Source organism: Euphorbia lathyris, chromosome 5 (genome assembly GCF_963576675.1).
Source record: "Euphorbia lathyris chromosome 5, ddEupLath1.1, whole genome shotgun sequence".
NCBI classification, from domain to species: domain Eukaryota; kingdom Viridiplantae; phylum Streptophyta; class Magnoliopsida; order Malpighiales; family Euphorbiaceae; genus Euphorbia; species Euphorbia lathyris.
Window position 1 is genome coordinate 93,985,012 of NC_088914.1, and position 15,681 is coordinate 94,000,692.

General features: G+C 36.7%; 1 non-coding gene across 1 annotated transcript; it reads right to left on the minus strand.

The window, feature by feature from the left end:
- Positions 1–6,460: 6,460 nt before the first annotated feature.
- LOC136231644 (small nucleolar RNA R71) lies at positions 6,461–6,567 on the minus strand. The gene has a single exon (XR_010690013.1). It is a non-coding gene; the product is annotated as a small nucleolar RNA R71 (small nucleolar RNA).
- Between the last annotated feature and the right edge of the window lie 9,114 nt (positions 6,568–15,681).

Below are 15,681 nucleotides of genomic sequence, written 5' to 3' on the forward strand. Positions count from 1 at the left end.
ATCTCGGTCATAACATGTGATTGTTTTTTTAAAATAATTTGAACTCATGTGTAGTATGTTGTAAGACTTTTTTTTTTGTCACCTACACTATTTATTTTATGCATATATGATGGATTTTGGTTAAAGTTCGTTAAAAGTTCGATAAAAGCTCAGCCAAGTTCGGCCAAAGCTCTCGGTTCGAAAGGGTTCGACTTGATATTAATGAGCCAGTACCGAGCTTACCTTCGATCCAATTCTTTTTTATATATTTAAAACTTAAAACTTATATCAATTGTAATATAATAATTTTGAAAATCTCAATTGTTAAAAATTAAACCAAAAAATAAAATTTTAAGGTCTTCTATTATGCTATTCCGAATCTGTCAGTCAGGAATTTTCACATGCACCTTAATGAGCAAGTGAATTTGCTCATTCACCGTTAGATATAGACTTATTAAATCTAAGCCTCAGGATGCTTTGAATCTCCACTTTAGGATTCTAATAAGCATAGATCTAACGGTGAATGAGCAAATTCTACATGCTTATTAAGGTGCATGTAAGACTGTATCTTTATTTGATTCTTCTTAATTCATTCTAGAATTAATTAAGTTATATTTATTAAATTTAGATTTATAAAAAAAAGGCTTAATGCTTCTCCAGCCCTCTCAACTTGTCCAAATTGGTAATTTTACCCCCTCAACTCATCGAATGTCCTATTTACCTCATTAACTCCATAAAAGTGGTATTTCTTACCCCCTCAACTTGTCCATTTATCCCCCCCACTCATAGAATGTTCTATTTACCCCCTTAACTCTATAAAAGTGGTATTTTTTCACCCCTTATAATATGTTATCGAAGCCTAAATTAATAATTTTTTTAAACGTTAAACCTATATTTATGCTATTTTGTAAGTGGAACCTAAATTGATACTTCCCCAAAAATCATAGGCCTATTTTAGTACATTATCCCTACATATAATGTATTTAACTTGTTTATATTAATGTTCTTGTTATTTGTATTTTTTATTTGTTTTTTCTCTTTTCAACTTTTTTTACTACTATAAAAGGATAACAAATACCATTTTTATGGAGTTAAGAGGGTAAATAGGATCATAAGTGGTGAGAAATACAACTTTTATGGAGTTAAAGGGGTAAATAGGATATTCGATAAGTTGAGAAGAGGTAAAATGACAAATTTGGACAAGTTAAGGAGTGAGAAATACCATTTTTATGGAGTTAATGGGGTAAATAGGACATTCGATGAGTTGGAAGGGTAAAATGACTAATTTGAACAAGTTGAGGGGGCTGGAGAAGCATTAAGCCTAAAAAAAAATAAGCATAAAGATGAAGATTCTAAACTTCTGAACTTTAAAACTATTAGAGGATTAAGACAAGGGGAGAATTTTCGAGTAATAATTGTAGGTCGATCCATCTTTCATGTATGGAACCATATTTATCGCATATTTTTTTCCGCTGATGACATAATTTGCATGTCAGAAGCAAAACGATGGAGGTCTTGGTATTCATAGAGCGCTCGGGAAATGAATCATTTTTCAAGAAGATAACAGAGCAGTTGACTAGATTTTGAGCTACATACTTAGTAAATCTTTTTTTGGTTCATCACACGTGTTTTGAGTCTCCAACAGATATCCAGAGTATTTTATTTAATGATCCTCGTACAATAGTCTCTAGTAGACTAGTTCGTGTGTAATCTTATTTTTATTTTTTCTTTCTTTTGCTTGGGCATTTATTTTTCCTCTCGTAAAAAAAAAGCTTAAAATGTTATTTAGCCTCTGACCTATCTAAAATTTTATTATTTGGCCTATTATTTGATCATATTTGGCCCTTGAACTATCTAAATTAGTGAAATTTCACCCAATTTGGATAGAGACTCGATAAAAATGTTATCCCCCTGATATGTGGTGATATTTTGATACTTGAACTTGACATGTGACACGTCTTGAAGTTTATTTACCATATAGATTTTTTTATGTGAAAATAATTAATTAGATTAAAAAAAAAGAAATAAAAACAAATCCCAAAAATAAAAATTATCAATCCTAAGTGTCAAAATATCATCACTTGTCAATACAATAATAATTTTGTTGATATACGACGTTTAAATTTGATGAAATTTTATCAATTGAACTAGACCATGGGTCAAATATGATCAAATAATAGATCGGGGCAAATGATAAAAAAAATTGGATTGATCAAATACCAACTAAGGGTTTATGCCTAAAAACACATTGGACCTATGGACACAAATTAATTAATATGGGCCAGTCTAATTATGTTCTAATTAGGCCCATTTAAATGTTACATGTATAACCTACCTTTGAAGGCCCATTCCTCACATAAATTGGCCCAACATTAAATTGAAAATAAGTTAGAGTAATTTTTCTAAATGTCACAACCATAAAAAAAAAAAAATTTGAAAATTAAATACATAGTCACACAGTATGTGCATTGGTAAAGAAATTATACATCAATAGATTAAGGGTAATTAATTTATTAGTCCCTATATTTTGATAAAACACACTGTTTAGTCCCCGTATTTTCAAAAACACATGGTAAGGTCCCTAACCTTTTTCTTAGTGAATTGTTTAGTCCTTCCATCTGTTTGTTAGATTTTTTACCGTTTATGACTTTCGAAATGACTAAATTACCCTTTACTATTTACCTTCAAACTTCAGAAGAGGAAATCCAATTTAGAAGAAGAAACTATTTGTATGGAGAATAAGAAAAAGAACAGACCCAATGCTTACGAATTTGAACGATTAAGAAGAAAATCAAGAAGAATAACACTCAAAGTTGATTTCAGATGCATTAGAGTTTAAAGGAAAGGAAAATAAAGGAAAAGAAGAATGCAAATCCAAATTGATTAACAGAATCTTCATGAGAGTCTAACGGCAGGGACTAAATAGTTCACCAAGAAAAATGTTAGGGATTAAATAGTTCACCGAGAAAAACGTTAGGAACTTTACAGTGTGTTTTTTAAAATACAGGGACTAAACAGTGTGTTTTGTCAAAATATAAGGACTAATAAATTAATTACCCATAGATTAATTAGGCCACTAAATTTTTAGATGTCACATGAATAGAAAAAAAATTTAAGTGGTAAGGCTTCTAGTCAATGAAGGGAATAGTAATAGAAAATTTTAATTAGATTTAATTTTGTAACTGAAATTATGTTGTTTTGTACACGAGGTTAAATTGATTCTTCTCGAAAATAAACCCTTTTAATTTTGACTTAGTTGGCAATACCAGTGATAGATATGACTCTCTAAACTTTCAAAATATCTAGATAGCTCCCTCAACTTGTATAACATTTTCAGTTAATCCTCTGAACTTGTATAAAATATAATCAATTAATCACCCGATTGTAAAAAAAAGTAAGTTAAATGTGAAAAATATATTACACGCGTCTTAAAAAAATAAAATTACTAAAATTGGGCTATGTGGTTCTAATATTAGAAAATACAAGTTTTACAGTTGAGAAAGTAAGAACTTTCTTTTTAATCTATTCCGTGAATTATTTAATAACATTTTAAGACGCATGCAACACATCTTCGGATACAACTTAATTTTTTTGCAATTGAGTGATTAATTGATTATATTTTACACTAGTTTAGAGAGCTAACTGGATATTTTATGTATGTTAAGAGAGACATTGAGCCACTTTGAAAGTTCAGAGGATCGATCATACTTTTTAAACAAGTTTAAAAGGCAATTGATGTATTAAAATACTCAATACAAATTAAAATTAAAATTGGGCATTCTTAATTTGAGCCTATGTAAGAGATCACCTTGCACACTTCAAGTTATGGACCTATCATCAGTTACTCTAAAAAAATAAGGATCAATAACGTTTTTTTGTAAGAAGTGCATATTTAATTCTAATGTAATTTATGTGCAAATTTAACTCTAATTTTTACCAGCAAAATCAAATTTAGGTCTACGTTACCTAAATTTTGAAAAAGTTCATCAGACTGTTAAATATAGTTAAATCGGCATTTTCAAATTTTCAGTAACACGAGGCTAAAAATTTACATTGCTTGGAACTGCTAAAGTTAAATTTGGACTAATATGTTAACGCTAGGTATGAATTTGAGGGGCTAAGTATCAAGGATATTGGATTGTTCAACAATTCTCTTCTTGATAAGTTCAGCTGGGATTTGATTCAAAAAAAATGTTAAATCCCTTTTTTGTTGCGAAATTGTTTCCTTTATCAATCTAGTATGGCTAAGCGCTATATTTCAAATTCATTGGTTTGGGCCTCTGTTCGACCAATTTATGATCAGATTAGTTTGGAAGTGACCTGGTGGTTTGGAGACAACTCTGAACTGAATTTTTGGACGGACTCTTGGATTGCACCGACGGTTGCAAATCAGCTCGGCATCCCGGCAAATATACAGCGCAAGCTTTATGACCCGCTTCACTCCTTTCGCCCTGATGAATCCTGGACTCATTTGCATTGACTTCCTGATCTTGTCCAATTGAACATTCAGAGGGTTTCTGGCAGTCGGGACGGAACCGATACTTATGTGTGGAAGCCGGCTATGTCTGGTATGTATACTGCCAAAGGTTTTTATAGCTCCTTCTGCAACAACACTCCAGTTGAGTGGAACAAATTCCTTTGGAATGCCTTTGTGCCGCTGATGCGAGTAAAAGGAGCAAATAAAAGAGGATGAACACTCATGGAAAAGAGCTTCAAAGTCTTAGTTTTCAACCAGAAATGGAAGAAACAGGCAGAAATAACAGTTCGAAGCAGGAATCCTCACGAACATCCTTTCAGTAGAACAGAACAGCTTAAACAATGGTATTAACGGGTCATTTGGAAGGAAACGGATAAACATGCGGTTCGATCAAACTACAGCAGAGAGAAAGAGAGATAAACGTGGAAAGCAAGACAGCATTCCATCTTGCGCCAAGTGTAGGAGGATTGTTCACTTGTCCTTGTATTTACTTTTTGTGACTCTTTACCCTTGTAATTAGGGTTGATGTAAGGGGAGTATAAATAGGAAGGGAATATCATTGTAGAAAATCTCGGCATTACCGCCACCATTAGTTTTTTTCTCTTTTATATTTTCTGTCGGAAGATTGTTTTGGGGGGGGAAACAAGATGTTCACTCATGACAATGAGTGAGTAATCCTTTATGCAGGCCTAGCCAGCCATTTAAACGGCGACTGTAAGTTTCTTTTATTAACTAATGAAGTATTTTTATCCATGATTGAGTGTTATTAGTATGCTTAATGAATAGATTAAGATCAAATCTATTTTATGGTTACCAAAGATGACACGACGGTGCTCCGACGTAACGAAATAACTAATCGGCATATGTTGTAGTGGACGAACACGAAAACTACCACATATTGGGGTTTCTTTATGAATGCTCTCTTTTGCTTAATGCTTGTTTGTATGTTAGCACAAGAACACTTGGTTAATATTACTCATTTAGTATCTTTGGAAATGGGACACCGGACCTTAGTGACCAATGAGGGAGAGACCCAACTCATGAATATAAATCTACTTCACTGAATGATAAAGGTTATGCACAGTTGTTCATAGGCGTATGGCTAGGTTTGTGCCTGTTTATCCTGATTTCATTCCACTTATTAGCGTTTTGTTATTATTTATGTTAAATTGATATTATTCACACACACCAAGTTTTACGTCTAACATTTAAGGTAACTTATTCTTCTCACTTGATTCCAATCCCTGTGGAATACGACACTTGGCCTTACCAAAGACCACGCATGACCTAGTACACTTGCTAGCGTCCGTATTAAACACACCAAGTTTTTAGCGCCGTTGCCGAGGATTGTTTAATTTTAAGTTTCGAAGAATCTGTATGCTTATTTCGTTACCTGATAACCACCTGTTTGCCCAGTTTTTGTATTTCGATTTCTAGTTTTATATGCGAAGAGCATGTATTCCTATCCTTCCTGTAGACGTTGAAATAGAGAGAACATACAGAAGAAGGAGAAGACTACTCAGACAAGCTAGACGCATCAGAATGGATCGCGAAAACGAAATACCAAATCAGGAACATCTAGAGAACCACGAGGAAGGTCGTGTTGACGACAACAACAATGGTAACCAGAGGTTGCGGATGAAGGATTACTCCAGACCATCCACAGAAGGCCATTTGTCATGCATTGTTATCCCAAATGAAGGCAATCGCATGTTTTGAAGTGAAGGCTTCAATGATTCAAATGTTACAAACAGCTGTGCAGTTTGGGGGATACCCAAATGAAGATCCAAATGCTCATATCCAAGATTTCGTCACAATGTGCAACACATTTCGTACTCATATAGAAATGATAGTGATGAGGTTATCTGGCTCAAATTGTTTTCATTTTCCTTGAAGGATAAAGCGAAGAATTGGTTGAAGAATCTACAACCAAGATCTATCACGAACTGGGAGGAAATGGCTACCCTGTTCCTGATGAAATATGTTCCTCCCAGACAAGCAATCAAGTTGAGGAATGAAGTCTCACATTTTTTTCAAGAAGAGGACGAATCCTTATTTGAAGCATGGGGGAGATATAAGCAACTATTGAGAAGAGTACCGAATCATGGCATACCCATGTGGATGCAAGTGTAGAACTTCTATAATGGAGTGACCAACGCATATAAGATACAAATTGAATCAGTTGACAATGGAAATCCGGAGGAACTGGAACCTCAAGCATTGTATGAGCTAATTGAAAGAGTGGTCAATACCAGTTATAATTGGCACTCGGTGAGAAGCGATGGCAAGAGAGTCACAAATAGCGCAAACAGTGAGGCAATAACCAAGTTATCCTCACAAATGGAACAACGGGTCAAAACAATGGGAAAGATGAACGTCTCAGCAGTAAACACGCAACTCTCGACCCCTATGGAGATAATATCACCCGATGGTTGTGATTTCTGCAGTGGACCCCATCGACCCATAGATTGCCCAGGAACCAAACCAGGTGCATCAATGCAGGAACAGTGTGATTTCATTGCTCGTCAACCACCAAATCCATATTCGAACACATATAACCCAGGGTGGAGAAGTCATCCGAATTTCTCTTGGCAGGATAATCAAAGGCAACCAGCTATGCAGCAAGAAAACTCACGAACATCATATCCACCACAACAAGGCAGTTCATCAAACCAACACTATCAGCGCCAATCAAATGCTCAACAAGAAGGAAAGCCTGATTTAGAATCCATGATGATGCAGTTCATGAAGCAGACACAATCGTCCATAAAGAATCTTGAGACTCAAATGCAGCAGTTTGCCACAGCCATATCCTCGAAGGAAAAAGGCACACTTCCAAGCAACACTGTGACCAACCCGAAAGAAGAGGTTAATGCTATCATACTAAGGGGAGGTAAAGAGGTAAGGGACAGTGGTGAAAAATCTGTCGCGGGTAAAGAAGATGGAGCGAAGTTCAACGATCAAACACTTGTGCCTCAACATAGGAAAGATAAACAGGTGGTTGAAGAAGAACCAACTGCACTTCATTATGAACCAAGGGTTCCATACCCAGAACGACTGAAGCAGAAGAACTGTGAAAAGAGACACAAGAGCTTTCTCGAACAATTGACGAAGTTGCACATTAATATACCTTTCATTGAAGCCTTGTCTGAAATGCCTATATATGTCAAATTTTTGAAGGATCTGCTTACCAACAAGAAGAAATTGGAAAGTGTAGCTATGGTACAACTAAACAGGGATAGCTCCTCAATCTTACAAGCCAAACAGCAACTTTCGAAGAAGCTCAAGGATCTAAGGAGTTTTTCTATACCCTGTTCAATAGGAACTCTCACCATTCAAAATGCTTTATGTGATCTAGGAGCCAGTATTAACCTTATGCCATATTCAATTTATATGCAATTAGGTCTAAGAGAACCAAGACCAACTAAGGTCATGGTCCAACTAGCGGATCGATCAATTAGATACCCCAAGGGTATAATCGAAGATGTTTTGGTTAAAGTCGGAAATTTCATAGTGCATGTTGATTTTGTTATAATGGATATTGCAGAAGATTTGGAAGTTCCAATAATCTTGGGATGACCTTTTCTAGCTTCAGGAAGAGCTGTCATTGACGTACACAAGGGACAGCTCGTTCTGAAAATCAATAACGAAGAAGTAGTGTTTAAAATGCATGAAGCTGTTCGTTATGCGTCGGTATCTGATGACTCATGTTATTTAATTGAAAAGAATGAGGACAATCCCTTCTTGCAGGAACAACTCGATGAGGAAAAATAGAAAGAGGAGGAACGAGTGTTTGACTCCGAACAAGAGGGTGGTAGCACTGAAGGAATTATCGATGACGAAGAACAGGATACCCTTCCTGAAATAAATCTAGAGAAGGGAGACGAAGAAAGATGTCCTGAACTAAAGCAGCTACCTGATCATCTGGAATACGCATTTCTGGATCCACCAAACAGTAGACCAGTGATAATTTCGGCAACATTGACAGCGGATCAAAAGGAGTAGTTGCTCACCATCTTAAGGAAGCACAAGGAGGCTCTGGCATGGAAGATAGAGGATATAAAGGGGATCAGCCCAACAATTTGTATGCACAAGATTTTAATGGAAGAAGACCATCGACCAACTGTGCAACCGCAAAGAAGGCTAAACCCACACATGAAAGAAGTTGTGAAGGCAGAGGTGATCAAACTTATAGAGGCAGGAACCATTTATTCTATTTCAGATAGTATGTGGACCAGTCCTGTCCAAGTTGTTCCTAAAAAAGGAGGAACCACCGTGGTCAAAAATGACAAAAATGAGCTCATCCCCACAAGGACAATCACAGGATGGCAGATGTGCATTGACTACAGAAAGCTCAACGAAGCAACAAGAAAGGATCACTTCCTGTTTCCTTTCATCGATCAGATGTTAGAGAGACTAGCTGGTTATCAATTCTACTGTTTCTTGGATGGATATTTCGGGTACAACCAGATTCACATCTGCACCAAAGACCAAGAAAAGACCATGTTCACCTATCCGTATGGGACCTTTGCATACAAACGTATGCCTTTTGGGTTGTGCAATCTCCAGCAACATTTCAGAGATGTATGATGGCCATATTTCATGATATGATCGAGAAAATAGTTGAAATATTTATGGATGACTTTTCTATCTACGGCACCTCATTCGAAGCATGTTTAGAAAACCTAGAAGCTGTTCTGGAGAGATGCACGGAAACACAGTTGGTCCTAAATTGGGAAAAGTGCCATTTTATGGTGACAGTGGGCATTGTGCTCGAACAAAAAATATCAAGCAAAGGACTAGAAGTTGACAAGGCTAAAGTGGAGGTAATCGAGAAACTACCTGTGCCCAAAACGGTTAAGGATATTCAAAGTTTTTTAGGACACGCGGGATTCTACAGACGGTTCATCAAGGACTTCTCAAAAATCGCACAACCACTCTCCGCACTACTACACAAAGAGGCTAACTTCATCTTCACAGACGAGTGCAACCAGGCGTTCGAACATATCAAGACACTTTTGACACATGCACCTATACTCACTTCACCAGATTGGGATGCACCATTCGAGCTCATGTGTGATGCCAGTGATCTCAGTGTAGGGGATGTTCTTGGACAACGAATTAATAAGCAATTTAAGCCAATACACTATGCAAGCAAAACTCTGAATGAAGCTCAGCAGAATTACACAACCACAGAAAAAGAGTTGATTGCAGTGGTCTACGCATTGGAAAAATTCCGCCCCTACCTGGTACTTTCCAGGGTGACTGTGTATACCGACCATTCAGCGTTAAAATACTTGTTCGCCAAAAAGGATGCCAAACCACGATTAATATGATGGTTGTTGCTTCTACAAGAGTTCGATTTAGAGATCAAGGACAAAAAGGGATCCGAAAACCTAGCAGCTGATCACCTATCCAGAATAGAAGCAACCACGGAGATCGAACAACCCGAGATCCTCGACCATTTTCCTGATGAAAAACTGTTTGCAATCTCCACACTCCCCTGGTTTGCTGACATCGCAAATTTCTTGGCGTGCAAAATAAAACCTTTTCGATATTCTACAAATCGAAAAAAGGAAGTTTTATTCTGAACTTAAATATTACATTTGGGAGGAACTTTATCTATTTAAATTATGTGCAGACCAGCTCCTGCGAAGATGTGTAACCAAGGAAGAAGGAATGGAGATCTTGCACAAATGCCACGCCGCAGAATCAGGTGGACATTTTGGTGTAAATCGAACCGCTGCAAAGGTGTTTCAAGCAGGTTTCTTCTGGCCCACTATATACAAAGATGCCCAACAGTTCGTTCAACGATGCAATGAATGTCAACGCACAGGCAACATTTCTGCCCGAAACGCCATGCCTTTAAACAACATTGTTGTTTGCGAAATTTTTGATGTATGGGGCATCGACTTCATGGGCTCATTCCCCATCTCCTTTGGGAATCAGTATATCCTGGTCGCTGTGGACTACGTGAGTAAATGGGTGGAAGCATGCGCTTATCCTTCAAATGACGCAAGGGTAGTGATTAAATTTTTAAAACAGTTGTTCACCAGATTTGGAGTGCCAAGGGCAATTATAAGTGATCAAGGTACTCATTTTTGTAACCAACTATTTGAAAAACTACTTCAGAAATATGGTGTCACACATCGTATAGCCACGCCGTACCACCCCAAACGAGCGGACAGGTTGAAGTATCCAACAGGGAGCTGAAGCAAATTTTAGAAAAAACAGTCAATTCTTCACGAAAGGACTGGTCTCTGAAACTCGATAATGCATTATGGGCTTATCGAACAGCCTATAAAACACCCATAGGGATGTCCATGAAAAATTACACAAGACTGGCTTCAATATTTATCTAGATTCTCGAATATGAATTGCAGAATCATTCATATCTATCGAGACGGCAATCAGGCGGCGGATCAACTTGTCCGTTTTGGCAAGACGGCTACGGCTCTTACATGGTGGCATTCGGCTCCTCATTTTTGTCAATCGTCTGTTTTTGACGACCTATGTAATGTTTATTATGTTCGTTTTCCTTAATTTTTCTGTTTTGAACCTTTTTTATTTTTCTTTTCCTCCCTTTGTAATTTTTCTTTTTTTATTAATAATATTTTGGGTTGATTTGGTGTATTAGGGGTGTCAACCTAGTTGAGATGTCTAGCCACTTAATCGCATCCCAATCTTTCATATAAAAAATGTTAAGGCGAAATTTACACTTTACTGAAAATATTAATATTAAATTTGATACTTGTTCCATAAAACAAACAAACACCAAATAACAATAATTGAATTAAATATACTCTAAATTATTATATTGGTGATTTTAATTAGGTGAATTATGATTAGGTGTTTGATTATGATGGGGGCACTAATTTCTTTTTCCAATAACATAATGATATATGTATTGATCAACTTTGGAATTTAGATGATCAAGTTGGCCTAAGTATTTTATGAACTATAAAACCATAATGGAAATTTCATTAATTAATAATTAGAATTAATTCCCAATAAATTACAAAGTGCATAATGCCTTGATGATTAATTAAATTAGAACATTCTTTAGTGGTCTATGCCTAAAACCATCCATATTTTAGGATATTTGTCATTTTGCATGATTTTCCAATTATGGACCTTTCTTTATTAATTATTAAGCTGATTGCCCATTTCCAAATAGAAGGAATTGGAGCTACCATCTTTCATGGAAGGTTTTGAAGTGAATAAGAGGAGGAAAAAACAAAAAAAAAGGTAGGCATATTGAAAATCTATGAAATTGGCTTTAGAACAGTACATATAAGTGAGATTTAAAGGCTTATAGGTATTAATTAAAGAAAGATTTTTATAAAAATAATGGTGAAAATGGCTACTGTTAGAGAGAGAAAGAGTTAGAGAGAGAGAGGAGTTAGAGAAGGAGAATAGTTAGAGAGAGAAATGAGCCATTGGAAAGAGAGAGAGTTGAAGGAAGGAGAGAGTGTATTTTAATTATTATTTTTTGGGTAAAGGGTATTTTGGTAATTGTATATGGAGTGGGTTTAATTAAAGTTGAAAAATGGTGAGGTGGCGCGTTGACTGGCGTTGACCGGTCATTTTCACCGGCTATACACCATAGTGGGAGGTCACCACTAAGTTCGTACATATTAGTAAGACAAATTGAAGGTTGTACACCAAACTGTGAAATAGGACAAATGTTGTACACCATGGGTGAAATTTACCCAAAAAATATGTGATTTTACAAGAAATTTTACAATACTCCGAGAGTAATACAGCCGACCAATGAAAATCGTTTTACCTACCACCACATAAAAGATGATTGGTGTAATGGAAAAATTGTATATATCTGACATGAATTGCTTAATAAGGAGTATTACTTCCGGGAGTACTCTCAAATTTTCCGATTTGTAGATCGGTTTTTATAGTAATTTTCATCGCACTAAAATCATGATTTGCTTCATTAGTAAACAAAGCAATTTCCTGTCGAGACGGCAAAAGTACACACGATTTGATTACACGATACGAAATTAATACGTACTTTTAGTGTTTGGCTTTAACTTAGTAGGTAATGTGTCATTTTGAATTGACACAACTGACACGTAAAATTTTGGATGGGGTTAGGGTTGATATGCTAACCCGAAAACAACACAAAAATACAGGAATATTTTAAATTATTGTTATATTCTCTCGTGTTTTTATATGTCACTTTATTAATATAGATAATAAAATTATAATTATTACTTGCAAATATAATTTGAATCTCCTAAATTGTTATAAACACATTATATGACCCCTACATGATATTAATAGACTTTTCGGTGTTTAGTGTTAGGGTGTTGTTATACCTAGCCTCAAATTCCCACCCCTAGCCCCGTGAAAAGACGAAAATGCCCTTTCATGGGTTGAGGGTGGGAAAAGGCTATTTTTTTGCATTCCCGACATACGGGCGTGTGGCTATCACGCCTCACCGTGTGGTCGGGCGTGATAGCCCCACGCATCACCTTGTGGTCGGGCGTGGGGCTATCACGCCAGACCACACGGTGAGGCGTGAAAGCCATACGCCCGACCTCACGGTGGGGCGTAATAGCTACACGCCTGCGTGTCAGGAAGGCAAAATAAAAATAAAAATTACAAAAATTTAATTAAATTCAACTAAATTAAAAAAAATAAATAAATAATTGCTCATACGCCACGCGGGCGTATGGGCATCACCCCATCACCATTGTGAGGGCGTGAGGATATCACACTGCACCACAGGTGACGGTGCATGAATATCACACCGTCAACTCTGGTGCAGCATATGAACATCACGCCGTCACCTGTGGTGCGGCGTGATGTTCCTACGCCGCACCAGAGGTGACGGCGTGATCTCCACACGCCCCCATGTCTCGATTCTGATTTTGAATAACAGCAAAATTCGATGCAAAAAACGTCCAAACAACATCAAAATCAAACGGGAATACGTATCATAAGTCTCTTTCGTTGATAAATTAGTCCGGATCCATGTTTTCGTTGATAAATTAGTCCGGATTAGATTAAAGAGAGTTTAGGTTGTTTGAGAGGATTTGAGAATTCTAAAAATTGTCTAAAGGGTATTTCGATCTTTTCACGGGGCTAGGGGTGGGAATTCAAGGCTGGGTATAGTAATTCACTTAGTGTTAACATACTAATGTAAAAAGGGTGTTGTTAAACCCAGCCCCAAATTCCCACCTCTAGCCCCGTGAAAGGACGAAAATACCCTTTCATGGGTTTTGGGGAGGAAAAAGCTATTTTTTTTGCTCTCCCGACACGCGGGCGTGTGCCTATCACGCCTCACCTTGTGGTCGGGCGTGATAGCCCCACGCCTCACCGTGTGGTCGGGCGTGATCGCTACACGCCCGACCACACGGTGAGACGTGGGGCTATCACGCCCGGCCACAAGGTGAGGCGTGATAGACACACGCTCGCGTGTCGGGAGAGCAAAAAAAATAGCTAGTCCGCTATTGAATTAAATCCGTAAATACCTGTTACGTAAAAAAAATTAGTCCGCTGTTGAATTAAACCCGTAAAAAAATTAGTCCGCTATTGAATTTAACCCGTAAATACCTGAATTAACAAAATAAAAATTTAACTAAAATTAACAAAATAAAGATTAAGTTAAACTAAATTAAACAAAATAAAATTTACAACAACTAAAATTTACAACATAAAAATTTAGTTAAACTAAATTAAACAAACTAAAAATTACAAAAAATTAATTAAATTAATTAAAACCCCTCGGGCGTATGAACATCACGCCCGACCTATGGTGCGGGCGTATGAACATCACGCCCGAACCATAGGTCGGGCGTGATAGCCTCACGCCCGAACCACAGGTCGGGCGTGATATTCATACGCCCGCACCATAGGGTTCGGGCGTGATAGCCTCACGCCTGAACCACATGTCGGGCGTGATATTCATACGCCGGAACCGTAGGTCGGGCGTGATGTTCATACGCCCGACTGCGATTCCGGCGTTTTTAAAAAATCACCCACAGATTCAATTTTTAAACTTAAATCAAAAAATAAAAACGGTAAATCTTATTATTTTCGCTTTCCCTTTACGGTTGTTGTTACACTCCATGTTTTGGTTCACAAATTAGTCCGGATTTGATCAAAGAGTGTGTAGGGTATTTGAGAGGTTTTGTGTTTTTTCAAATTTTGGGTAAAGGGTAGTTTGGTCTTTTCATGGGGCTAGGGGTGGGAATTCATGGCTGGGTTTAGTAATCCACATGTAAAAATGACATAAAGTATTTAAAACTAGTATCATATCCTCTTATACTTTTAAAAGTTATCATTAATATATATGCATAATATAATTTAAAACAACAATCTATAGATGGGAACAAATTTATCCCCATCCCCATCCTGTGGAGAATCCCCGTCTCCACAGGGATCCTCATTCCCCGTTTATAGATGTTCAAAAAACTTTATCCGCATTCACCATTCTTTGTTCCCATGGGGATTCACTGTTTATGTTAAAAAAATCAGTAAAGACTAAAACATTTAAGAAATAGTAGCTAATATTCCAAATATTACAACCATTGTCAAATTTTTCAAACCACAAAAAACTAAAAATTGAAAACAATCAATCGCCTAATTAAAATGTACGTAAGCATCTAAAAAAAATCAATTATCACTAGAAATTATTGGGGGATTAACGGGTGGGGATATCTTTCCCCATCCCGCCATGAGAGACAAAATTATGCTCATCCTCGTTCCATATGGATCTTTATCAGGGATTCTCCTTCCCTGTCAGGATGGGACAAGGACGAGAAATCTCCACTCCATTTACATCCCTAAGCAAGGTCGGATATAGGAGGGGGTCTGGGGGGCCAGGCCCCTTCGAATGTCCAAATCACCATGACCACGAGTAGTTTCAGCCCCCCATATTTCCACCAAAATTTGAGGTTGTGGTGGTTCTGACCTCCTATCTCCAAAAAATTTAGATCGAGTGTTGAGTTAGCACTCCAAAATTGGTCTTTCTTAAATTCAAATTTCTAAAATTTTTTTAGCATGTCTGATTTTTCTATTAGACACAATTTTTTTACACGTTAAGAATCTTAAACACAATATAACTTAATTTTGAAAAGTTTTACATTGGTACTTAAAAATTGATTCTTGATCACTCAAATTATAATATATATATATATATATATCAAAAAAATTGAAGAAGTTCAATTTAATAAAATAATTTTTTTACGCGGCTACAACTG